Source organism: Tympanuchus pallidicinctus, unplaced genomic scaffold, assembly GCF_026119805.1.
Source record: "Tympanuchus pallidicinctus isolate F22 unplaced genomic scaffold, pur_lepc_1.0 scaffold9, whole genome shotgun sequence".
Taxonomy (NCBI): Eukaryota; Metazoa; Chordata; class Aves; order Galliformes; family Phasianidae; genus Tympanuchus; species Tympanuchus pallidicinctus.
This window is the reverse complement of record NW_026294813.1, coordinates 6,400,521-6,427,177: the sequence shown is the minus strand read 5'-3', so window position 1 is coordinate 6,427,177 and position 26,657 is coordinate 6,400,521.

Genomic DNA, 26,657 nt, shown 5'->3' with positions numbered 1-26,657 from the left:
AATACTGAAAATGATAATATTTTAATTCTATATTAACCTTTAAGAGAGACAGAAATAAACTGAATCGAAATTACACATTACTATTTGTATGATTGATAACAGTGTTCCCATACTGTGGTAGCTGATACTTCCACACTCATTGATTTTTAATTGCATTTTCTTGAAAGTGAGCATGTTCTGATGAATTTCACAAACAATGTGTCACTGATTTGGGACTGGCCACAGTTCTGGGTTGGTTGTCTTCAGTCTTTTTCCATCTCTCCTAGGACATTCAGGTGATCAAGCTCCTATATCCACTTATTTATTGGAAAGCCTTTTAGCTCAGCCCTCACTCTCAGCACAGCAGCCCCTCCTCTATTGACTGCATTTGCCTCAGGTCTCTGCCTGACACAGCTGCCTTGCAGGATGTTCCTTTGGGAGAGGTGACTGCACTGATCCCAAAACAGGCTTTTCATAACAGCATCATTAATTTCTTACAGAGGCCACTGTGGTAAATAGAGTTCATGACACTGCAGACCACAGTCCCAGAGGAAGGAAATGTTCCTCTATTTCTGTGTCTTGGGGCACGAGATGGGCTTTGTAAACATCCTATGAAGTGCAGTGCATGGGATGGTGCACACATCCCAAGACAAGCTAGCATCTGAACCAAAGGCTGTCTGCTGCCATCCTGGTGCCTGCTCTTGGAAGGACCACCCCTGGTAGCCACAACCAGTCAGCAAAAACACTGAGATTGTGCCAGGTGGGGAGTCTCGTTTGATAGTCCTGTTAGAAACAGAGAAATTTCCACGGGTAACAGATATTTACAGAGATATTTAGTCAGATAGGACAGTCCTTATCCTCTTCTAGTACTAGCATGGTTTGTGCTTGCAGCTACCTTAAAATCACATAAACCGCTTGGTAACATTTCTTCTTTTGAGATTAACTGTGAAAAATATCTATATGGGGGAATCTGATTCTTACTTTGCAGTTAGTTTACAAATTAGTGAAGGTGAATCAGGGGCTATTCTTCTCTATATCTGCCTTTAAAAGTCAGAGCAGTTATCCTTGAGGTACTCTAACCCTTGACCTGGAAGTCTAGGATGGGGAGCAGAAAAAATGGCTGGAGGGCCAGGCCCAGAAAGTGGTGGGGACTGAGTTAAATCCAGCTGGTGAGCGATCGCAAGTGGTGCTCCGCAGGAGTCCATACTGGGGGCTTGTCCTGTCCAGTATCTTTATTGATGATCTGGACAAGGGATTGAGTGCACCCTCAGTAAGCTGGCAGATGACGCTAAGCTGGGAGGAAGTGTTGATCTGCTTGGAAGTAGAAAAGCCCTCCAGAAGGTTCTAGACAAGCTGGATAGCTGGGCTGAGGCCAATAAGTTCAACAAGTCCAAGTGTTGGGTCCTGCGCTTCGGTCAGAATAACACCAGGCAACGCTGCAGGCTTGGGGCAGAGTGGCTGAAAGACTGGGCTGAGGAAATGGACATGGGGTATTGGTTAGTGCTCAACTGAACGTGAACCAGCAGTGCGCCCTGGTAGCCAAGAAGGCCAATGGCATCTGACTTGTATAAGAAACAGTGTAGTCAAAAGGTGAACAGAGGCAACCTTCCCTCTGTGTTCAGCACTAATGAGGCCACGCTTTGAGTATTGTGTTCAGTACATTCTTGCACAGAGGGGGGCCCTCACTGCAAGAAAGACATGGAAGCCCTGGAGCATGCCCAGACAAGGGCAAACAAGCTCATGAGGAGTTTGGAGCGCAAGTCTCAAGAGGAGCCGTTGAGGAAACTGGGCTTGTTCACTCTGGAGAAGATGAGGCTCAGGAAGACTGTATTGCTCTCTACAATTACGTGAAAGGATGTTGTAGCAAGGTGGGGACCGACCTCCCATTTATCTAGCAATGGGAGAAGAAATATTGACCTCAAGTTGTGCCATGAGAGGTTCAGGTAGGATATCTGGGGAAATTTCTTCTCAGAAGGAGTGGTCAGGTGCTGAAATTAGCTGCCCAGGGAGGTGTTTGAGTTACTGTCACTGGAGGTATTCAAGAAATACTTAGATGTTGTAATAAGGGACATAGTTCAGTGGGGAAATATTGTTGGTAAGTGAACAGTTGGACTGGATGATCTTGGAGTTCTTTTCCAACCTTGGTAATTTATGATTCTATGATTCTATCCCAAAAAGATTCCATTTAATAGCAATGCTGATTTTACTATGATTTTAATCTCATATGGTAGTTACAGTGAAGCTGATAAGATTCATGGTGCAAGCATCACTTTGTCATGCTAAGCTAGTAGTACTGGACAAGTGAAAATTCAGCTCCCCTAGTCCTTCTCTTTTTATATAAAAAAGCAGCAACAGAGTGAGCTGTGTTTGGACACGTTATTGTGGCTAAATGCTGACTCTGCTGAAGACCTCCTGAGCATTGTAGCAGAGCCAGTAATGACTTTTCAAACAGGACTGTTTTTTTGCAGACTGTTACCCAAGGCAATACGTGGAGAAATCCATCCCAGCCCATGGAATAAGTGTTCTAAAGGCTGTTGGTTTTTGTTTGTTTGTTTGTTTGTTTCTGTTTGTTTGTTTGCTTTCCTGGAAGGTAAACTGCATCTGGTTCTCTGAGAGCAAACAAACACCCTACAGCAGAGAGATGTCATCTCTTCTTGGAAGGACACATTTGGGACAGAGGAGTTGACAGAAGTAGCTGCTTTTCACAGTTGTCATGTAGAACTGCTGTTTTTGTGACCTGGATCCCAGCCTTCCTTACACTGAGAGTCTGCTACAATACATCAGTATATAAATGCATAGTCAGAGATTCTATCCATTCTGTGTGCACATTCAAAGATATTGCAAGAACCGGGGAAAGAGCAAAAACATGTTTAATTTCACAAGAATCACAAGAATCACAAGGTTGGAAACGACCTATATCATACAGTCCAACCGTCTCCTCATCACCATTGCCACCACAAGCACTAAACCATATCACGCAGCACGTCATCCAGACGCCTCTTGAACACTGCCAGGGACGGTGACTCCACCACCTCCCTGGGCAGCCATTCCAGTGCCTGACTACTCTCTGAGAGAAGAAGTTCTTCCTTATGTCCAACCTGAACCTCCTCTGATATAACTTGCGGCCATTGCCCCGTGTCCTGCTTGTTGCCTGGGAGAAGAGGCCAGATCCCTCTTCACCACAGCCTCCCTTCAGGAAGTTGTAGAGTGCAATGAGGTCTCCCCTGAGCCTCCTCTTCTCCAGACTGAACAATCCCAGCTCCCTCAGCTGCTCCTCATAAGGTTTGTGCTCCAGACCCCTCACCAGTTTTGTTGCCCTTCTCTGAACACGCTCCAGGATCTCAACATCTTTCCTATAGTGAGGGGCCCAAAACTGAACACAGTACTCGAGGTGCAGCCTCATCAATGCTGAGCACAGAGAGATGATCACCTCCCTGCTCCTGCTGGCCACACTATTTCTGATGTAGGCCAGGGTGCCGTTGGCCCTCTTGGCCACCTGAGCACACTGTCGGCTCATGTTCAGCCGAGCATCAACCAACACCCCCAGGTCCTTCTCTTCTTCACACTCATCCAGCCACTCATCCCCAAGCCTGTAACGCTGCATGGGGTTGTTATGGCCAAAATGGAGGACCCGACACTTGGCCTTGTTGAACCTCATCCCATTCACCTCAGCCCAGTGGTCCAGCTTGTCTAAATCCCTCTGAAGGGCCTCCCTACCCTCAAGCAGATCAACACCACCTCTCAGCTTGGTATTATCTGCAGACTTGCTGAGGGTACACTCAATCCCCTCATCCAGGTCATCAATAAAGATATTAAACAAGATGGGTCCCAGTACTGATCCCTGGGGGATACCACTTGAAACGGGTCACAGCTGGACTTCACTCCATTCACCACGACCCGCTGGGCACGGCCCTGTAGCCAGTTCCTTACCCAAAGAAGTGTATATCTGTTCAGACCACGGGCAGCCAGTTTCCCCAGAAGAAGCCTGTGAGGGACCGTGTCAAAGGCTTTGCTGAAGTCTAGATAGACTACATCAACAGCCCTTCCCTCATCTATCAGACTAGTCACCTAGTCGTAGATGAGGTTGGTCAAGCACGACCTGCCTTTCACAAACCCATGCTGTCTGGGTCTGATCCCTTGGACACTGCGTATATGCTGTGCAATCTCGTCCAAGATGATTTGCTCCATAACCTTCCCTGGTACTGAGGTAAGGCTGACAAGCCTATAGTTCCCCGGATCCTCCCTGCGGCCCTTCTTGAAGATGGGAGTCACATCAGCAAGCCTCCAATCCTCTGAGACCTCTCCAGTTAACCAGTAGCGCTGATAGATGGCTGAGAGGGGCTCAGCAATCACCCCCGCCAGCTCCCTCAGCACCCAAGGGTGCAGCCCATCTGGTCCCATGGACTTGTGACAGTCCAGACAGAGGAGGAGCTCTCTGACTGTCTCCACTGGAATTGTTGGGGGCATATTCTGTGCTGTGTCCCAGACTTCCAGATCGGAGCATAGAAAGCCCAGAGGATAACCGATCTGACTATTAAAGGCAGATGTAAAGAAGGCATTGAGGATCTCAGCCCTCTCCTTGTCCTCAGTGACCACCTTCCCTGCTGCATCAAGTATAGGACGAGAATTATCTTTGATTCTTCTTTTCCCATTGATATATTTATAAAAGGATTTTTTGTTGTCTTTTACTGCAGAGGCCAACCTGAGCTCAAGTTGGGCTTTCACCCTCCTAATCTCTTCCCTGCACACCTTAGCTACTTCTTCGTGATCTCCCCGAGCAGCCTGTCCCTTCTTCCAGAGGATGTAGATTCTCTTTTTCTCCTTGAGTCTCAACAGTAATTCCTGGCTCATCCACACCGGATGCCTTCCCCTGCGGCTTGCCTTACGGCACTCAGGGACAGCCTGTTCTTGTGCCTTCAAGATTTCGATCTTGAGGTGCGTCCAGGCTTCCTGTGCCCCTTTACCCTTGAGAAGCAACTCCCAAGGGACCTGCGCTACAAGCTTCCTGAACAGATCAAAGTCTGCCCTCTGGAAGTTCAAGAAGGTAGTTCTGCTGACCACTCTTTTGACATCATTTGGCTCGCTGACTGTGGGTGCACAGAATTTGGCTAGAGTGCAAGCACAACTGGGGGTGCAAGTGATTTACCTTATGTGAAGCCCTCCACACAGTTGCTCCACAATCTCTCTTGAACATATCTTCTCCTATAGCCCTATTGCTGCAAAAATCGTGTCATTTTCCTGTATTTGCATCCACCCCTACACTGTAGTTAAATCCGTAGTGAGTAATTAATTTTACTCATTAAGAAGCACCTACAAAAACTGACAGCTTGGTGTGCCCTGGACATCGTTTCTGACAAGAATAACAACCTTATGATTTTGCAGCTTGTGCTTCTTGCAAGCCTGCCTTCATTTTCTGATGTTTTAAAATTATTACAGAAGTCTAACCAAGGTAAATAAAAAATATTTGACAATGATCACAGTTTTTCAGGGAGGAAAAATGTCATTTCAATACAGAGTTCTGGTTTTTTTGGTTGTTTTTTTTTTTTTTTTTTTCTTTCTTGTCATTGATGTAGAAGTGTCACACAGCTCTAAGAGAGGGAGAGAACAGATCACATCCCAGACTCCTTTCAGTCATGCTGTTCTCTTATTTTGTGAATAATGAAGTAGCTTCCTAGGGCCAATTGTGCTGCCTGCACTTATATATGTATGGTTAATTCATGAATTTTTCCATTAATAATAAAGCAGGGCATAGCTATAGAAAGAATATTGTACTTATTACTAGCAACTCTCCAGAGATTAGTGGAGTGCAGGATTCTGCTTCTTTTAATAAATAATATATTACCCTGTTATTTCTAAAATATTATGCCACTAAAGAAGGTCTTGTTTAACCAGTTCCACTCACCATCTTTCACCTGCTGTATAATTGTTGTGGTTTCTTTGAAGAGGATAAATCGTCTTCTTTTTCCTCCTCCATTAAAAAAAATAAAAATAAAAACAAAAATAAATAAATAAAAATCTCTTTTCTCTCAAGTGTTACTTTGCCCTCTTTTCCAAGGGTCAACACTTACATTGCGTATGATATATTTTCCAATATTCGTGTGAAAGTCTGAACATGTCCCCACTGATCACTCCTGAACACTTTGATGCGTCCATATTGAATCGTGCTTTAAGCTGATTTGGAGTACTGTGCTCTTTTCTTTCTCCTATAAAGGAATCATCAGTGCTAAGGAAGGAAAACCAGAGCCATTGCCCTTTTTAACTGCTCACACCTGAAAAGGTGGTAGCATCCAAAGATGATGTAAGGTAAAACTGGGAAATGTCGGGGAGCTCACCTATCTTCTGCTATGACATGGCCAAGCCTTTTTTTGATTTGAGGTAGGGAAGGCAAGGCATTTTGAGATGCGTTCAGAGAACAACTTCCATGTCATAATTACTGCACAGTGCAATCTTAACTGGATTTAGATAACTGAGAATGCAAGGTCGCTATGTTGCCATGCGAAAAAACAGTGGGAGCTCTTACCTTACAACACTTACCTGACATGAACAGGATAGACACATATCCAGAGCAGGAACATGATAATTTACTTCCCTGAAAGAGGAGTTTTTCTTTAAATAACTGATATGCTTTGACATGGTGTCAGATTGTATCAGATCATGTTCCATAAACTGATTTTGCACGTGTGAGATACTGTCCATAACAAGCTCACAATGGAACAAGATAGATATTTAAATTATTTAAACTTTTAATTTATGAGCTGTTCATAAATATCACCTTCAATCCTTTCAGATTTCCAGTGTATCTCCTCCTGCTCTCCACGACTTACTAATTGCAGCCTAATTATGTAGAGAGGGTCAATATTCTGTGCACTTACCTACAAGGACATTATTAACAAAGAAAGGTCTTTCATTTGGTTTTCATCAGTGTTGCTCAACATGAAGATCAGATAGACTTTATAATCATAATTATGCTTTTATTTGAAAAGTTATTTTAGAGAACTTGAACATATATTACCTCTCACCAGGGAGCTAACCTTGATCCCACTTCAGGTGATGGAAAATCTTTTTACCCTAAAAATGATTTTAAGTTGAGGGAGGGAAGATTTAGGTTGACTGTCAAGGGAAAGTTCTCTACTATGAGAGTGATGAGGTGCTGGAACAGGCTGTCCTGACAGGCTGTGGATGCTTGGAGGTGTTCAAGGCCAGGTTGTATGGCGCCCTGGGCAACCTGGTTTAGTATTGAATGGGGAGGTTGGTGACCCTGTCTGCAGCAGGGGGTTGGAGTTTGATGATGCTTGAGGTCCCTTCCAACCCAAGCTGTTCTATGATTCTACAATTCTGTGATCCTAAGTGAAGCATAATCAATTCTTTGGGGAAAAAAATCTGGGCATGTCCCCGTCTTTGCATGGTGGGGGCTCCTCTCTTCTCCTGAATTCTGTTTAGGACAATGAGTTCCTCTGATTTTCACTGAAATTTAAACATTTCTTTTAAATGAGACATGAATATCTGTGCAAAATTCCCCCAGGAAAGCTGGCAGGGGGAAATTATCTGAACAACGTCCTCTGTGGACTTTGATAGTCTTTGAAACAAGTGGATACTGTGAAGTTCAAATAAAATGTGGACAGTGGTCAAAACAGTTAGACATTTTAAGACAGGCTCCAGAGACCATGAAAATTGAGCAGATCAGGAAACAATAGTGGTAAAAAATTCCGATGACAGGTAAAGCATCACATTTGCTAGTACAGTTCACAAGACTTCTGAGACTTATGTATGTCTGCCCTTATGGAAAGCGAAGAACCCAAGCCATATGCAGACAGGAACTAGCAAAAGTCACATAAATCAGAACAGCAATAATTGCTTTATGAATCTGCCACTGGGGATGCTCAGTGTGGTCTGCCCTGCTGACATGGTGCAGCAGCATGGGGCTCAGTGCCAGTGCAAAAATTGCCATGGGTATTTGGGGAAATCCCACTTATTCCCCGGTCTCACAGCATACAGATCCCTACTCTACCAGTTCCCTCATGCCTTGTAAGTGGCAAAGCTAACACCAGTGTGATGCTCACCAGGAGGTACAAGCTGCCAACACACCAGGCCAGCACTACACAGGAAACACAGTGTAAGCAGAATTTCCAGATCTAAATGTGAACAGCTCTTTTTTTGTTTGTTTGTTTGTATGTTTTAATTATTATTTTTAACAGATACCTGAGCCAGCTGGAAAGATGTGGGTGGGAACCAAAAGAGCACTGAGGCTCTTCAGCACTGAATCCGTAGATTTCAGGTGCCTATCTGCAGGCAAACAATTTTTCAAAAACCTGTCTGACCAGCTGAGTCGCTTGAAATACCGAAAGTACTCACAGTTTCTGGCAAAAACATCCTTAGGCTACTGTAGCTGTATTATCTTGGCGTCCAATAGCATCACTCCTTTGGCTGCTCTGCCTATCTAGGTACCTATCTTCTTGGCTGTGGCACTGAAAGATTCAGAAATAAAGTCCCCCTGTACTTAAATCCCCTGAAAAGCATGATTTATTTTATTTTTTTAATGCAAACAAGGACACACCTAAGACGAACAGAAAAGCTAGCTCTGTTCTGTGGAATAAAATGGTTTCTCTAACCTTCAGGGCTGCTAGCACCACACAACTTTTCCCTGCTCAGCTATGAAGATGGGTGGCCACATTCAAGCTGCTCCCCAGGAAAGTCACCAGCACTGATTAATCCTACTGCTGGTCCTGGTCTGCTGCAGCCCAGGGTGTCAAGAAACAAAACATAAGTGCATGGGTTTAAGTCTACTCCTGTCCCTGTCCAGTTTATTCATATGGACTCCCAGTACTGAACAGATATGGCCACACTGGGATGCTCCTGGCTTTGGTCATCCATACTGCTAGTTTGGGCTTGTGCCTGCGAGCACACTCTAGTGCCGTGGAGAAATATCATTTAGCTTCATGTTATGTTTCCCTAATCACAAATATAAATGAATGTATTTTCATAGATATGTGTTCAGAACACATTCATATTTTTATGTTCACAGCACAGCTGGAAGAACATGGAGAACAGCAATCCTCTGCCCACCATTCTGCTGCCTCCTAAGAAGGCTACTACTGTTGCTCTGTGGTAACTTCATCTGTAAATTTTTCATGGTGGTTGTTTTTTTCTCTCAGTTCACATATGGATTAGAGCTACAGCAATATATTGAAATGAGCCATGCTCAACTCCCACAGAATGGAGTCTGTCAGCAGAGATGTTGGTGATGAGAAATGAGCTTCCTTCATGGGAGCAGAGAGCAAGGGAAGAATTCAAAGCCAAGAGGACTTCTGAAGACATGGGAGAACATCTGTGAAGAAAAAACTACATAGATAGCAATCAGCTTGGAGATAGCAGAGATAAGACAGATGAAAGATGTGGTTAGCAGCTAATGAGCTCCTGCCAAGTCCTCTTAATGTGCTGTTTCACAAACTCAGTTCCAAGGAAGTCAGAGTCCAGTATCCAGTACAGGACTCTACAAAATGTTGTGCTAGAAAACATATGTCAGACATTTAAGGGGGCTGTACTAGGCTGCCAAATCACCAGAAAGTGAACCAGGCCAGTCTTCTGGTGCTCAGCTCCATCCATCCCATCTCCTGCTGCTCCTGAGCTCTGGAGACCATCCATGGGCTACCTGCATGTCTAGAGGAGAAGCCTTTTCCTGGCCTCCCTGTTATTTTTTCAGTCTTTCTGCAGCCATCCAGGAAGACTCTGAATAAAAGTTCAGAATAAAAGTTCACAAGAAAAGTTTTATTCAGCTCTGAATAAAACTTTCTTCTAGATTCTGTGCAGATCAGCCTTTGAGGAAGTTCATTCTCCCCAGGGCTAAATGCCTGAAGCCCTTGCCTGCAGGGAGGAATACAGGCTGTTAAGTTGGGAAAAATCTTCCAAAGAGAAAGAAAAGAAGTAAAGAGAGAACTAGCTGGATGGAAGTAGAAGAAAGAACAAATGTGAGAGATGTTTCTGGGAAATTTGAAACAATTCTGCATGGCAGAATGAAGCCATCAGCAAAGAGAGGATGGGATTGTGGAAAAAGGACAAAAAGCAGTGATAGGGAAGCACAGAATAATGGCTGAGTGTAGAAATCCTGAAGACTAAGGAGAACTCTCCAGATGAAAGCAAGAAAGTTAAGCACAACTCAAGCTTAGGAAGCCACATCTCCATGCTAGCATCATTTATTCCTTCTTTCAAGGCAAGGGGCTGAAAAAAATCTGGTCTCCATGTTAGAAGGTCACCTGCACTGTCATCCAGGGTGGTGGGCACAGCACAGGGGCTGTGGTTTCTCCCTGCGTTTGGCAGAGAAAATCTCTGGAGTCTGCCAGGGCTGAGGTCAAAATTGAAATTAGGGGAGACTGCCAAACCAAGCTCAAAAGTTTTTAGAGAAAAAAGTCAGCAGACCTTAAACAAATATCTTTCATAAACAGAGTGCCTTTTAGATTGTGCTGATGGAGCCTGTGAGTGTGCTGCTGCCATTAGCTCACGTATTTGGCTTTCAGAGGTTTAGAGGGATTTGTGCTACATGGGCCTGAACTTGAAAGGTGCTATGCCCTCTCATCTTGTGATTGGCAGCTCCATCAGGTACTGGATGGATCAGATCCTCCTTGGGATCTGGCCACTGCCTGGGCTGGCCTAAGCAGAACTGGTGCCACACATTTTGAGAGAAATTTAGCACACTCCCTTGACAGCAGTATACCTAAATGGCAAGTGAGAAACAGAGATATTGCAAGCACTCACAAGTCAAGTTTATGTTACACAGAACCTTAAGTCATAATGTAGAACCCCAAAATTTTAAGTGACATAGGCCTGGCAGATGTAGAATAGCTTTTCTCCACTCCCTTGCATACTGAGAGACATAATCCTTGCATACTGTCAAATAAATGCACATAGCTGTATGGATATATGGATGTAAGAGACAGTCTTCATAAACGCACAGTCACCAGACACATAGTTTGAGCTACCCTAGAAATTACTCTCCTTTGTCAGCTAGCTCTCTGCTTTACTGATGTATCACATTTTTCTAGGTGACTTTGAAAGTAATGCCTGTTATTTATTTCCATGGGAACTACAACAGATACAGAGAGCACAATAACACAATTTGATAGAGCAAATTCTCAGCTACAAAAAAATTTTTTTCAACATGGTCACCACCATTAGCTATGCATTTTTGCCAGTGATGAACAAGATCCTGCATGCTCCACTTGTAAAATTCTGCATGGCTGTCTGGAGCGTGGCTTGTCTTTCACACTGCTGTAACCGCTGTTGAAACACACCACCCAACACCTTACTGTGCTCACATCCACTGTTTGGGCTCCATAAGCGTTCAACAAGTGTTGATGAATGTCAGTGGGTGCCATTTTTTTGTAATTCAATGACACACCTTGGTTTCATATGCCCTTCCATGTCAGACACTATTGTGCCAGTGTGCCCATCTGCTGCTATTCATCACATGGCAACAACATGCAGTGGGATATTGGTGGGAAGGTTCAACCTCCACCTCCATACCACCATCAACTGCCTCTGACATTGTGGGTGAACATAACAAAATAGGAGGCATTACCTTTGGAAGCGCATTAAAATACAATTTTAATAGGGCTATTTAAGGGAGCAGCCTCTTTTATTCCATCCTTTTGTCTATTTCACTCTTACAGTCACATTATCTCCATTTGCCTGCCACAAAGTCCCTACTGCCATGTGTTGCTGAACCTCCATTCTCTTCCATCTTGCCACACCGCACTGCAGTTTTCTGTGTACTGGGGAAGCCAGCAGCCTGGGCGCCTCACTGAGGTGGGTGATCTGAGTGCATTGTCCAAGAATTATAGGTTCTTCTGGTGAATTATTGCTTTTCCTGGAGGTCTGTATTGCACAATCCACAGTGATTAAGAGTTCCATGTTCTTAAAAGGAAATGAATATTTTGAAGGCTACGTAAAGAAGAATTTGGTAACTTAGAAGACTAGGAGGGAACAACTACAAAAGAATGTAATTGGGTGAAAGATGAAACACTTCAAAAATTACTTCAAAGGTAGGAGATGAGCGGTGAGGAAATCTTTTGTGTTGGCAAATTTACTAAAAGTTGAAGAAGTGGAAGAAATATTTTGCAAATTTGCAATCATTTAGAAAATAGAATTTTAAAAACAAATAATGAAATATTAAAAAGATTTTGAAATAATATCTTCTATTAAAAAAAAATAGTGAGCTGCTTTTTCAAATCATATGAGCTTTATTTTTCCACTTTTTATTTGATTAAGGTACTTTTAAAACATTTGGAAATAAGATCAAGGTAGAAATACATAACTAGAAACTAAGTGAAACAAACAGGTGAAAAAAACACAAGGCGTTTGTCCAAGAAAAGTGAAAAAATTCATTTCAGGTTGACCTAAGTTACAACTGTTCCTCTCCACTCATCAGTATGATTGTCAAGTCAAAGATACATTGCAGATGCATCTTTAATCAGTTATCACACTGACTCCAATCCCTTCTAAGAAATAGCTTAGGAAGAGTTCTGTTGTGTGAAACCCATTACTGGTGTGTAGTGTGCTCATTAGCAAGGTATTTAGCGTACCTTATTTCCTTTGGCAACACTGGTGCATAACATTGTGCCAATAAAATTATTGAAAACAGAGGCAGCACATTGGCCAATGATTTAATAACTCAAACTGATTGCTGAGATTGCTGAGACCCAAAGAGGGATACGAGAAATCTTCCCATAATCTTACTGCTGAAGAAAACCTTTATCTTACTGATTGTTTTCTTAACAAACTGCTGTTAAAACACAGCTTCATTTCTGAAGAACATGTGCAACACATGCTGTCTTTCAACAGATCATTTCTCATATATCATATTCGAAACACATACTGAAAATCCTATTTGTCATTATTCTACATCCAGTGGAGTAATTGAACACAACACACGATTCAGCTGAGGATTGGGCTTGTTATACTCTTCCTGACTGTGTTACAGAGGTAATTCAGGCATAATAACAGCTCCTTTCTTAAAATAGTCCATAATACATTGACTAGAAAGATCAAGGAGGAGGAGTTCAAGCATTTGCTTTGACTTCTCCATAATAAGTACCATTGTACTGCTCAAAGATTAATTAGATTTAATAGTATTACTTGAAGGAAGGGTGTTTCCTCCCTCCACAGAAACTGCCTTGTGAATCTGTACAGAAATGTCCCATTCTTCTACCAGTGAACCGAGGCTTTGGTTAAGATCAGTTTCAGTGGTGCATTTTAGGAATGAAAAATGCACAATTTTATGCTGCTGAGCACACTGGGAAAATTTTTCTGAAAAATCTTTTTTTTTTACAGTACTTCTGTAGCTGAACATGAAAGTCAAGTCTTAATAAAATGTGTTATTTATCAACTCCTATTTTGAAATAGATGAGATTTGGGACCAACATACTGATTTAATAAACGATAGAAGGAGGCTTACTTATCTTAGAGAGGCTCATATTACTTAATTGTGATTGAAGTGTAGATAATGTAATCATGAAGGCAACATACATGATACAGAAAGAGTATGCTAAAAGTGCATTTAAATGAATATCTAACTCATCACAAGTATTAGTCAGAGAGTAGGTAGAGACAACTTATTAAAAACAAAAGCAATCTTCAAAGAAGAGTGGGACCCTAAGGCATGTGAGACACGTCTGAAATATTACAGACAGTTAATTTTGAGGTGAGAAACTGGAAGTGTATATAAATAGTTGTCTAGATTGGAAAGACGTACTACAGGAGCATGTTGATGCTTAATATAATGGAAGTCACACCTACGAAATGGAAGGACAACCAGTTCTAAATGTAGGAATGTGAAATTGTCTTTTTTTCTGTAATATTATCCTCTGACATTCACAACTGAAGATATTTTTGCAGTCGAGCTGACAAGAATTTAGTATATCTTATTTATCAAAAAAAAAAACATATAAAGAGAGGCAAGCTTCATGCTATAAATCAGCAGCTAAGAACAGGGGTGATTAGTTAGTAGTTGTGTTTTTCATACACAAGTTATCTTACTCCTTCCTCTGCAGCATTTGTACCTAGTCCCTCTCAGAGGAAGTTGTTGGACATGAAAGGACACCTGACTTGGTCTGTGTCCATTCCTATTGTCTTCTTCCTGAAAAGTGAACAGCGGATACAGAACACTTTGGAGTAGAAAAAAAGAGGCAAGATCACTTAGAAATGTTGGCCTGCTGTATGTGTGAGATATAAATATTCCCTTATCATGGATGGAGGTTTGGGAGGCTTCAGACTGACTGGAGACATCATGTTGTCATACTCCAGCCCATTGGAAAGCAGCTGGAAAGTCACCACAGAACAAATTACTATTCACAAGACAAATCCCTAAAACAATGCCTGTCCTTCAAGTCCTGGTGGATCAGCAGGACATAGCACAGTTTAGGACACTGGGGCATCAGCTGCACAGCCAGAGGACCTTGGTGGCCCATTGCCAAGAGGCTAATGGCTGTGTCCCATTTGCATGTGCGCAGTCAGATGTTAAGCAGTGTTCATTGAACACATTTGGAGCCCTGCAAGTAACCACAGCGCTTCATCAAACTCAGAGGGGGGAGGGTTTGTACTGTGGTTTGAGAAGCAAGGGGATGAGATATATCAAATAAGAGACTATCATAGCAACCGCACTCCGAAACCAAGGCTTTATTTTTGACACAATGCACGGTGTTTTCAAACTGTTAAATGATCATCTTTCCTGGGCTTGTGCAGACTTGTAATAGGAAATGCCTGCTCACAGGTGTATAAGTATTTCCAAAGAGCCCTGTACAAACAACAGCTCTTATGCGCAACCGTCACCAGCTAAGCAACTATACAAATTCACTGTGCTTTCTTGGCAATCTGGACTATGGCACAACTATTTGATCAGTTCTACATCAGCTTTCATTTCATCTTCTTCCAAGATCATCCCAAGATGAGATGCATAGGAGAATGGGAATGATGAGGACAGCAGCACTACTTGCAGCCTCCCCTTTTTAAAACCAGGGAGCAGATAGGAAAGGAAAGACATAAACCTCTTATGTTTCCAGGATTGGAAAGATGTAGCCAAGACTGTGAGGTGTCCTGCCTGCTTGTCTTGCAAGTAAGCAACAGAGACTCCATGTGCTTTAATAGTCCCACCTTCTGAGCTAAGAAACCCCTGTTGATTTGGGCTTTATTTCTGCACAGAGTACCTGAACCTTCCTAGTTTGATGCTTGCATGTCAGTGACGTAGTGTAAATGAGATAACAGGCATGTTGTTTCTTCTGGCACATGCAAGGCGTAATGAAGATGGCAACAGACCTATAGCAGCAGCAATATGGCTTGCAGAAATAAGAGTGTGAGTCACTTCTTTAGAATCTTCTGTTCTGCACACTCAGAGACTGACAAAGAGAGGTGCCTTCAGCAGACATCTGAGTGTGTGTTCAGGATTATTCAAGAGAGCAGAGAGTATATTCTGGATGGTTCTCTTTGCCTTCTATACAAGCAGACAGGGGAAGAAATAGTCATATTCCCATGGCGTGGCTAAGCTCTATAGGCATAATAAAAAATATCAAACAGGATGTTATCTAGATTTCCTGCCTTTTTCATGCATGTTGCTGCAGGAGAAGATTCAGTGTTTCTCTACAATAAACTAACAAGGAATTTTTAGACAAAGATATCCAAGGATCAAATAAAATAGTGCAGGATCTTGGAGCAGGCATGGATCTCTTCTCTATTGCCCCGGTGGGGAAGACCAGATACTGAAGAGACAGACATTCCTGCAGTGGGTGTGTTGAGGAAAAAATTGGCTGTCAGACACATTCAGCTGATGGAGTTACGTGTCACACCCAAACTGCAACACTGCCCAGTGCTTGCCTCGAGGTCTCCTACAGTATAAAGTCTCCTGTTTTTATTTCTTATGTACTATGGAAGAGGCAGAAGAGTCTTTTGGGACTGAGCACATCTTTTCTACCTGCACTCTGGCAGACAAATCCAGCCCCAGGGAACCCAGGAGGTCTCATACTTGGTGATGTTCCCTCACCACAGTAACTCTACAAGTTGTTTGGAGACCAGCAACCTATGGGGTAAATGCAGCCTCTGGCATGCCTTCTCCTCGTTAACCTGCATAGATCAGTGGGTTTGCAAAGAACTTGAACAGCTGAAAGGCCATCATCTAGTAAGAAAGATATAAAACTATTTCATTCTTGATCCTGAATTTATATACTGAGTTAATTTAGATGCAGTATTGGGTAGATATGTAGGATCAGAATTGCTCCTAATGTTCAGAATGTCAGCAGATCAGTTCTTCTCACATACGTATCAGAATGCTGATAGATATATTGTACTAATTAAAATCTGGTACCTAAGGTAGTCACATGGTTCTATCAGTAAGTCTTTCAGAGATAGTTTGATCCTTCCCATTTCTCCAAAACTGAATGCCTAAAGAGAGCTGCATTGTTGCTGTGAATGGAGACGTGTGTATTTGTTTCTCCATGTGCTTTACAGGGAAAAGTGGCAATAAAAGAAACCAAAGGGAATGAATATTTGACATTGTCCTTGTCACTTGAAGTGACATGAAACCATTCACTGGGACGTGGAGAAGTCCCTGTACACCCTTGTTTTTTTCACAGGAGACATCTGTAACAAAGCTGCAAACTCTGATTTATTCACATTCTGTAAGTCGGCACTGACCAACTGGTTACTGAGTCACTGTTTCTACATAGACAGAGCCACGTGCTCTTCAAGTACTTCAACTTTTCTTACTATTTCACTGGAAAAAATGTTGATGAGATGAAATAATCAGTAATTTTGTCTTACTAAAGACAAGACAAATGACTGCAGCATCTTAGCATGAGATTTGCTGTTGCTTCGGAATCACTGCGTCCACTGATTTGTTGCTTCAGTTGACATTTTCTCACCTTCAGCAAATAATACACTATTTCAGTCTAGCTTCAAAGCAGCATGGTGATCTGCTATTGCTGCAGCAAGTTTTCTGATTATCAATCTTGAAGTATGCATACAAGTTATCATTGCTTTCATTATTATAGTTTCTCATCTCCACTGGTGGTTGCTCCACTTGAAAACAAGATTTTCTTGACCGACTTTAATTTATGACCTAGCTACATTCATTTTAAGCTTGCTCGACTTCCTTCGAGGCAGTCACTTAACATTACTGTCACAGGTAACTCTTCTTTCCTAAGCGTGTTAACTTGGAAGATTTTATGGAGACTTCTTCCTGCATAATTTAAAACTCGTGAAAAATGAAAAAAGGTATAGGCTAAAAACAGGACATGGAAAGTGCAGAGTGCATTCTTGTGCATGGAAAGTCTAGGGGAAGCTCCAAAAGACTGCGGGAGTGCCACAGTTAATGCAGAAGTTTAATTACAGTCTGTGCTTCCTAAGAATGAAGAGGACTCTCAGGACTCCATGCAGCATGGCAGCAACATGGGAGAAAAGGGCTACAGCACAGAATGCCCTAGAAAAACAAGAAAATGCTCTGAAGCAGCAAGTAAGGGAAACAGAGCTTCTAGAGGAGGATGTAGAAAGAACAGACAGGGAATGTGATCCCTCCAGCAGCCTATGTGGATGGAAATCCTTGGGTCTCTCCACACATAGCATCTTCTCTGGTTCTTATTCACTCTCAGAGGTTTTCCCTGTTCCTTCTTCACTGCCTCAGCATCACACCAAGAGGAGTATAGTTACTAAGAGAAGAAACCACTCCAAGAAGAGCCTCTTTAGTGTCAAACACAGGGAGAGACAGAATGTGTCCTGTGATCGCAGGTGGCTTTTTGGCACCGCCTCCCAGGGCTTCCTTTTCACAAGTAACCATGGATAGGATCTACCTTCCACACACAGCTGAAGATCCTGTGGCATTCCTGGTGTATGGGAGAGGATAGGGAAGCCCCATCTGCAGGGAGGTTTCCACTTCTGTTGTCTCCTCCCTGTCTTTGCCCATGAGTACAGAACTCATAGATCCTCTTGCTCTAACCAGAGACCTTGTGGATCTGTTTCCCAGCACCTCTTTCCACTGATTTTTTGTCCCGTAAGCCTAGTTTATATTTGCATCCAGGTACACCATCTTACAGTTGGCTTTTCTGAAATGCATATTGCTTTTCCATGGGGCCACCCAGATCTCTCCGTATCACCATCTGTCTCTCTTCTAATTCTTCCTCTTTATGTTGATTAGAAGTTCTTTTTGCAATACTGATACCATTTTATCAGGCCAGTGATCAAATTATAAAGTGTCATAAGGCTCAGTAAAAGTACACTTAACTGGTAAATGCTCATATGCAATTTCATTTGTGACAAACTGGAGTACTTAATCTATTTAACGCTTTGATGGGCTATTGACACTTAAACACAAATACCGTATGAAGCCAAATAAAATGTCTCTTTATATCAGCACCTACACTATAAACATGCAACAAGCAACCTCAAAAACAAACAAATAAAAAAACATAAAACAGTCTACCTTGGAAAGATGTATTTACAGCAGTTCTTTGTATATTGGCTTAAATTATATTACCTAGACTTACTTGTCTGTTTTATACTTTTAATTAGCTCAACTATAGCACTAACCCTCTTCTTTGGAATTTTTCCAGTTCTCCAGAAGATATTAAAAGTCAGTGGTGTTTATTTACAAGTTTTGTTTGTTTGTTTTTGCTTTTGTTTTGTTTTAAATGTTCAGATATAAATTGTCTTGATTTACTCATTTACTAAAGGCTTCTTAATATATTCACTTCTGTATTATCTTCTAAGATATTTCAAGAAAGATTGTTTCACTGCTATTATCAAGCATGATTTTTTTAAAAAAATATATATACCTATCATTTGTTATATTCCATAACAATTATTGACAATTTCTCTATTTCAAAACACAGTTTTATCAGTTACTTATGTTCCTGTATATCTGCTGCTACCACATCAGGCTCTTTCTTGTGCTCTTTTCCTTTCCCTGATAGTATTTTACAGCATATTGGTCTCGTAGTTACATATGCGTTGTGATTATTTTTCTCCTTTTCTTGGAATTTTGTATTTTTTTATATTTCATTTACCCATTGGTTTTAAAATGAATGTGAATTTCTGTTTTGATCTCAGATTGCTGTTTTTAACCTACAGATGTTTGTTAATGTCTCAATTCTTTGACAGTTTTCTATCAACAAAATATCTTCTCAATGGTTTGCTTTACAATTATTTTCAAGTTTTAAAAATAGTTCTCTGAAAAGTTCATATGTAAGTATGTATTTGTTTATATATGCACAGTGTAACACATACGCCTGGATTTGCTTATATACAGTGACAAAACCATGTATTCTGATCACATAAGAATGAATAACCATTAACTCACAACTTTGTCATTTTTTCTTACCTCATCATATGAGAGGTCTAATACAGAATTTCCTGGTCTGGATATATATTTTCCTGAGGCATCCTTAAAATTCCAGGGACTCAGAAACACAGTCAGCATGAGACCAACAAAAAGTGATGTAGAGTTCACTGAACTCTATGGCACAGGAAAAATGAATAATTTATCATTGTCTTTTTCTTTAGTGGAATTTGATCAGTTCTGGAAATGGTCCTGGTTGGAGAAGTTGATAGGCATGCATTTAATATTCAAGATAAGGTGAAGTACTTCACAGAGTAAGACTGAATTGAAGCAAATCTTCAAATGATTCCCTGGTACCTTTAGCATCCATCTGAAAAAAAGAGGTTAGAAAAACATATTGCTATTATCAGGTATTCAGACATTTAAAATTAGGCAAATATTTAACATCATTCCTGCACTGTAGTAGGTGACACCATTACACCATTACTGTTTAGCCTACAAGTTTATGCACATTTATTGTATAGCATCTCTGAGCTTTAGAGGTCAAATCTAACTGCATCTCATAGGGTTCACATCTGATAGTGTGCAATGAAATGCTTGTGGCCTGCTCTCCACAGCCGTTATCCAGCAGTGAGCATTGGGATCTTCAGCAAGTAAATGATCACACCAAATCACAAGGCTGCAGCTATGTTTGAAGGCCTTACTGATTTGGGACTATAAATAGAAGAGCAACATCCAAATTTCCATCACTGAAACCTGCCATCGCTCTTCCCGAATCAACATCTGTCAGAACTCATCAGTGTCCTGGCCAGCACATCTACAACTGCTTAGCACTCTCACAACTAAACACAGCAATTCCCTGAAAGCGTGTCCTTGCTGAAATCAAAAATAGTGGCAAACCATCTCCAGCAATAAATGCTCTTCATCCCCTGGAAGGAGTTTTTGGGGAAAGGAAATACAAAAAGAGTGCACACACAAGTCCTGCTGCAGAACCATGGATATGCTGATCTTTACCTAGAGAGAAAAAATCATCCCACTGTGTGATTGATATAGTGCCAAGGGCAAAACTCCTTGTTTTGGCCCAATGAATATTTAATTACTTACATAGTATGAAGCAACTGCAGCAGGAGGAGGTCCTGCCTAAATAAATGCCCAGAACGAATCAAATGGAGAAAGGATTTAAACCTGTCTCCAGTACTCTAAAAGAGTGCTTGGCATGAAAGTGAGTTACACCACTGCTGTTGATGGGGACCAAATAAAAGTTTTGGCTTCCATTTCTGGATAAAGAAGGAAAAACAGTGAAAACAGCATTAAGTTTAGAATTTCAGACTTGTAAATGCCATGTGCTGTAGCCCCTTTGTTGCAGAACTATAGAAGAACTAAGTGGATATGAACTCTTGGAGAATGTGGAAGTAAAAAGCAGAATGGAGAAGAACTTATTGAAAAGCTGAAGCAGATGTAACCCTGACTGAAGTAGTGAAACTGAGCATGCAACCACACCACGGGTTCACCACTACTACTTGTGCTCACAACCCCAGAGCTCTGCCCACAATTACAGAGCTCCTCCTCAGATCAATTGCATCCTTGCTCAAAGCAAGAAGGGAAAGAAAGAGCTAGCATTACTCTTCTGTTCCTTGGCCTGCTTTAGATAAACAAAACAAAACCTGTGGAAGGAATGATGAGTTGTTGGTATTCTTGCTGGATTTGCTTGGCCTCAAAAACAAAAATAAAAGCCAGGGTCATGCAATCCATGAAGAGTGAAGTTTACTTGGATGAGGGAGCACACCCTGACTCCCTGCTGATTGTGTTGCAGTGCAGGTACCTCGCATACAGATATGTCTGCTATTAATGTGTCCAAGTCCTGTTGTTCTACATGTTCTTGAAGAAGTTCTCCATCTTTAAATTGCTAAAACTTCAGTCCAAGATGCTTATGTAGAAAATAGCAAAGCCTGAGAATGTTTAAAAGCAGGTTTGAGGAATAGTGTTTTCAGCTTTCTGTCCCTAGACAATGCATATATTAAGAGCTGTTAATGCAGAAACTAACCAGTATATAAGGTTACTTAAGGAAATATGGAGATATGGAGATATTCAAGACCCATGTGGATACCTATGTGTGCAACTTATTGCAGGGTACTGGCTTTAGCGGGGTGTTGGACTTGATGATCTCTTGAGGTCCCTTCCATCACCTGCAATTCTCTGATTCAGTGAAACAAAGTTAAAAACTGATTTGTACTGTCCTGTTGAAATACCTAGCAGTATACTCCTGTTGCATTCATGAACCAACCTTTCAAGCAGGGCCACTTCTGACCAGTGTGCTGGGGCACATTCAACAATGATGGCCCTGGAATGCTGCACTCCTTCTGCTCTGTTTTCCCAGTTGTCAGTTCTGTTTATAAATTGTCCATTTATAGCAAAACCAGCACCTGCTATGGACACCTCAAGCTGCCAAATGCTTGAGTACATCCCAGTGTGAGCCACTCCACACTTTAACTAACTGTGCTCAACCTTTTATCAGTGCTATGTTTAAAAGAGTTTCCCAGGATTTCTGAGGGCAGGTTTGGGCTGTTGTGAACAAACCAGACAAGCCACTCAAGATGATTATGGCAGACTTAGAGTGTACAATATTTCTTCCCAGAATAAAACAGCAGATCTGCCAGGCCTTCCACATACAGCACCATCTTCTGCTGAGTCCAATACTCTTATACTTCTTGTTACACATTGAAGATGATTCTGGACTAATTTTTTTTTAAATCCCATTGCATTTTCTACTGTTTAGTTCAACTGATTTGCAAGCTTTATATTACTGGAATATGATGATTATTCATGAATAACTCCCAGGTGGAAAACATCAGATGCCTGGCTCTGTTCAAACTTGTCCATCTCTTTGTTTAACCACCCTCTCTCACCCTAGAGGAGCAAACAACAAGGAGCAAATGCAGTAGCAGAAAATGCAAAAGGGATATGTCAGCACAGTGCTCAGCTGGCCCAAGCACAGCCCCAAACACGGGCTCTCTGTGCAGGGGTGAAAACATCCAGCTCTGGCTACAAAATCAAAGCAATCCCATGGGAAACTCTAGCTGCCAGTCTGCAAAGACAGTCCCAGGGGCACTAATAACTATCCAAGGGAGGAGGGGGGGAAGGGGGACTGGGGCTGGTGCATCTTCAGCCAAGGGAGGGATCTTGGGAGGCTGCAAGGTTCTTCAGTTGTGGAATTCACTCCTCCTCCCCATGGCCAGAATTAGCTCTGCATTCTTGACCTTCAGGCATAGTATAATCAGCCCATTTATTAGTCTGGGCTTTTGGGGAGGCTTCAGATGTACGAGGGGTGACTTGGCTCAGAGATTAATGATTTTGTTGGAGTGGTTGCTTTTCACTGGAGCTAGTGATTTGCTTCTGCATTTCTCACATTTTATGGGGCGTAACTGGAATAACTGTCAGAGTATGACACAGGCTTTCTTCATGTGTAGAACTGAAACAAAGGTGAATGATATGTGACCTTGAATGCCTTGAGTGTTATAGAATTCTGATTCACTCTAGACCATTAATCCCATTTGCTCCAGTGCAAAGTGATCACAAAATGCTACTGAGTATAAACTCCTCCAAAAGAGTAAACTTTTACTCAGCTTGGGCTGTCTGCAAAACTCACCAGTAAAAATGTCCTATGAGCACCGCAGTGCTTCCTGCTTGCAGCTGGACTACACTTGCAAAGGAAGGGTCTTCACATCCTGAACATGGTGATACCAAGTGGTCTCCTTTCACAGAGGCTGACATCCAGAGAAGTTGAAGAGCAACAGTTTAGAAATACTTCGTTAATCCGGAAGCTTGGTGTCCCTAGATAAAAGGAGGTCCAGTGCTCAATAGGAGTCCAAATGGGTTAGCTTCTGTGCTGCTCCCAGAAGTTTCCAATGGTACTTGACAGTCACAGATGGTAGCAGAGAAATCTTTACATTTGAAGGCATTTTCAAGTTCTCCCTCAAGTTAAGAACAGAAGAGACAAAAACATTATTTGACTTCTCAGGAGCATTCGATGAATCCTAGTAAATGAGAAAAAGTTGACAAGAGGTACACAATTGCCATATGACCATTGCTAAGTGCCTGTCAGATGTTGCACACCCCAGCTTGCCAAGAGCTATGCACAGAGGAGGTGAATTCCATTGTGGCTATACAGCGAGTGCTCGTCACTGCTGCTCTCATGCCTGATTCAGCACGGTTTTCCTTTCGGGACAGTTCCTGTCTCAGTTCCTGTCTCTTAGCCACAGTCACCACTGATCCCAGAAATGCAATAGAAAGGATTCAGAAATTTTGAGCTCAATTGATTGAGAAGGTGCCAGCAAAACATGAAGGCAGAGGTTTGGCTGAATGAAGCTCAGCACAACATGGATGTGGTAGGCTAGCTCAGCCAGTAGCAGCAGCCCTGAGTGCCCGCACTTCACGGGAGCCAGCAGCTGCATTCTGGCCCTTGTACTGGTGCTGAAGAAGGGACAGGAGTCAGGAGCTGCTCCCAGATCAGTACATATCTACCAGCACAGCCCTGCCCACAGCCCCACACTCAGACGCACATCGTGTGGGGAGCTTTGAATTTTCCCTAAAGCATTACTATGATCTGAAATCCATTGGTGTGGATTGTGTTATTACAGGCTTATTCCCCCAGTCCTCTGAAATCAAATGAATTTGTATGTAGCATGGGGAAGATATGCAAAGATGACAAAATTTGTCAGTATTCCGAAATATTACTTAAAACGCTGAGATAATATTGTTTTAAACATATGACCCAGACCTTAACACACAGTTTTGAAATATGCTTCTTTCCTCCGTATTTATTATGCAGAAGAAATCTAAAAATAAATTCAGAGCTGAAATAGACTTGAAGACCCTTCATGCTCTGAAATGACCCATGTCTAATTTTCTTACAATTAATCATAAAAAAGCTTTAAATTGTTCATAAATTGCTTTAAATTATTCACTTTTGCAATTATGTTTCCAAATCAAGATATGGTTGAAACAGTAACAAGCTCACTGGCAGTGCAAATATACACACAAATCTGACTTCCAGACTTCAAAAGTCCTTCTGAAGAACTTAGAGAGGTCTAAAAATGCATTACTTTTTCCGAGTGTGGATTAGCAGTCCAGAGAGATTATGCAGATCTAAATTGGTGTTCTGCTGCCAAATACAGGAAAGCAGCAATTTTTTAATTCCAAGATGAGCTAAGTATAACTGTAAGTAAAGAGATGGAGCCGCACGGATGGGAAGAAACTTCAAAATAACACTTAGATTGACTACTCTAGTTAGAGTACTTCCACATGTGTGGATCAGCTCATATGAATCGCTTTCTTTTGTTATAGAATCAGTAAATATAAGGTCTTTCTCAATGAAATGCAATGTACAGCCGTACAGTGGTATCAAATCCTACATGTCAGCAAAGAAGCTCAGAAAATGCCTGTTGAGGAATGCTGGTACAGGTAAAAATGTTTACAAGCGATCTGTAAAACCTTCTAAAACTGTTTTCAAACCAGGTTATCTCTCACATGCACATTAACATTTCCTCACAGATCTTCAGGACAAACTCAGGAGACAGAAAGTTATGTGCTGGGAGAATTTTTTATGGAACATGGCCATCACCTCCATGCAGAGATGGCTGAGTGAATGTTTTCTGAAGTTCTAGAAGGCTGGATATAGGAAAATATGAGCCGCTTTAAAAATTTGGCCTATTGCAATAGGGAGAACAGAAAATGCAGTGACTGTCAAAGGGTGCATGTAGACATCAAGCAATACATTTTTACAGAGACTACTGCAAACATTCACTGTCTCGGAAGTCATTACACAGGGATGGATTCTGTTATCTATATCTGGTTGTTGGTGAAATGTGCAGTGTACAATGCACAGTGGGTATCTACTCACAGAGAATAGGTTAATTTTGCCAGACTTGAGAACATTGAGATTCTCAAGGTTAAACTTTTCCAGCATTTTGGATGTGTGATAGGATGCAGGTTCACTTGTTGCACTGTACTGACATGACAAGTGCCTGTACTCATGCCACACAGCTTGTGCTGGCATGTAGTCCTTACAAGAGTCTGCAGCTTTTGGCTCCAATCAATAGTACGTGCATCATGACACATTACTTTTGTTTAGGATCTTGGCTGAGAGCCTAACCTTTGGGTCACTGAGTCAACACCACACAGAAGATATTTTCCTGTATTTGGTAACTCCAGTTTTTCTCATAAACATACGAACAGTGCTAGATATACACTTCATTTTTTCTATTCTGTAATTCCACATGTACATCTCCATGGAAGGCATTGCATATCATCTATGAATATTGACATGCAATGGCTCCTAATAGCTGCTCAGTGCCACTGATAAGGAATTTACTGATGAACATCTATAACTGTCCCTTGGTACTCTCCTTCACTCAGTAGTGATATTGCTGTGCAATTGGTCTTATGGTGTTGCTAAACATGTTTTAGATTATGCTTTGGAATGAATAACCATGCTCTTTAAACCACTCCTGGAATTCAGAAGTGTTTATGTCTGTGAGAACTGACATCCTCATTACCATAATTTTTTTTCCATTTATATTTCTGTAACCAAGTTTCCACACTGTATGATATTATCTATTTGAGACTATATGGGAATGTTCTTTCTAATAACCTAAGACATACTTGATTTCTACTTTTCTTGAATGCAACAGAAAAAAAAAAAAAATGCCTGGGTTGCCCATAGAGATCAGAGATGGCCAAACTTTTAGCAGTGTAATCTAAGCAATACACAACAAAACAAAACACAGCAGGAACAATTCCCATACAGCCAAATGGCTCTTTTTAAATTGACAGTGCAGTACATGTACAAAGCAGAAGTCTACAGCTGCTTGCCTTCTATGCAGTGAGTGCTCAGCTTGAAAACAGAAAGAAACCTCACAAAAACCACTCTTGCTGTCTGAAATCAGGGAATAGCTTGTGACACCAGGTCATCTGTAACAGGCTAAATCCTACCACACTAATTCACCTTCATGAGTTTTGGGGTGCACCTGAATAAATCTGAGTTTTCTTCACATCTACTGTGGCTAGTATCCTGTTGGTCTTCCTCAGACAAAGCACTTTAGCTGCCCAAATTTCTGTTTCACCATCTCTGTAATAGGGCTAGCAATTATTCTTCTTGGAGATGAAGATCAGCCGCTGAGAAGAGATATTTTAGGATGACTTAGTTAAAAACATCTGTCAATGCAGTGGGAGCTTTACAGAAAAAAGCAGAAGATGGGTGTTTTCCCTGAAGTGCCCACTGCAGGATGTGATTTTCCCTGAGGTATAGAAATACCGTTGGCAGGGAACAGATCTCCAGCTCCCCGTGATGCCTGTGCATCCATGTCTACTA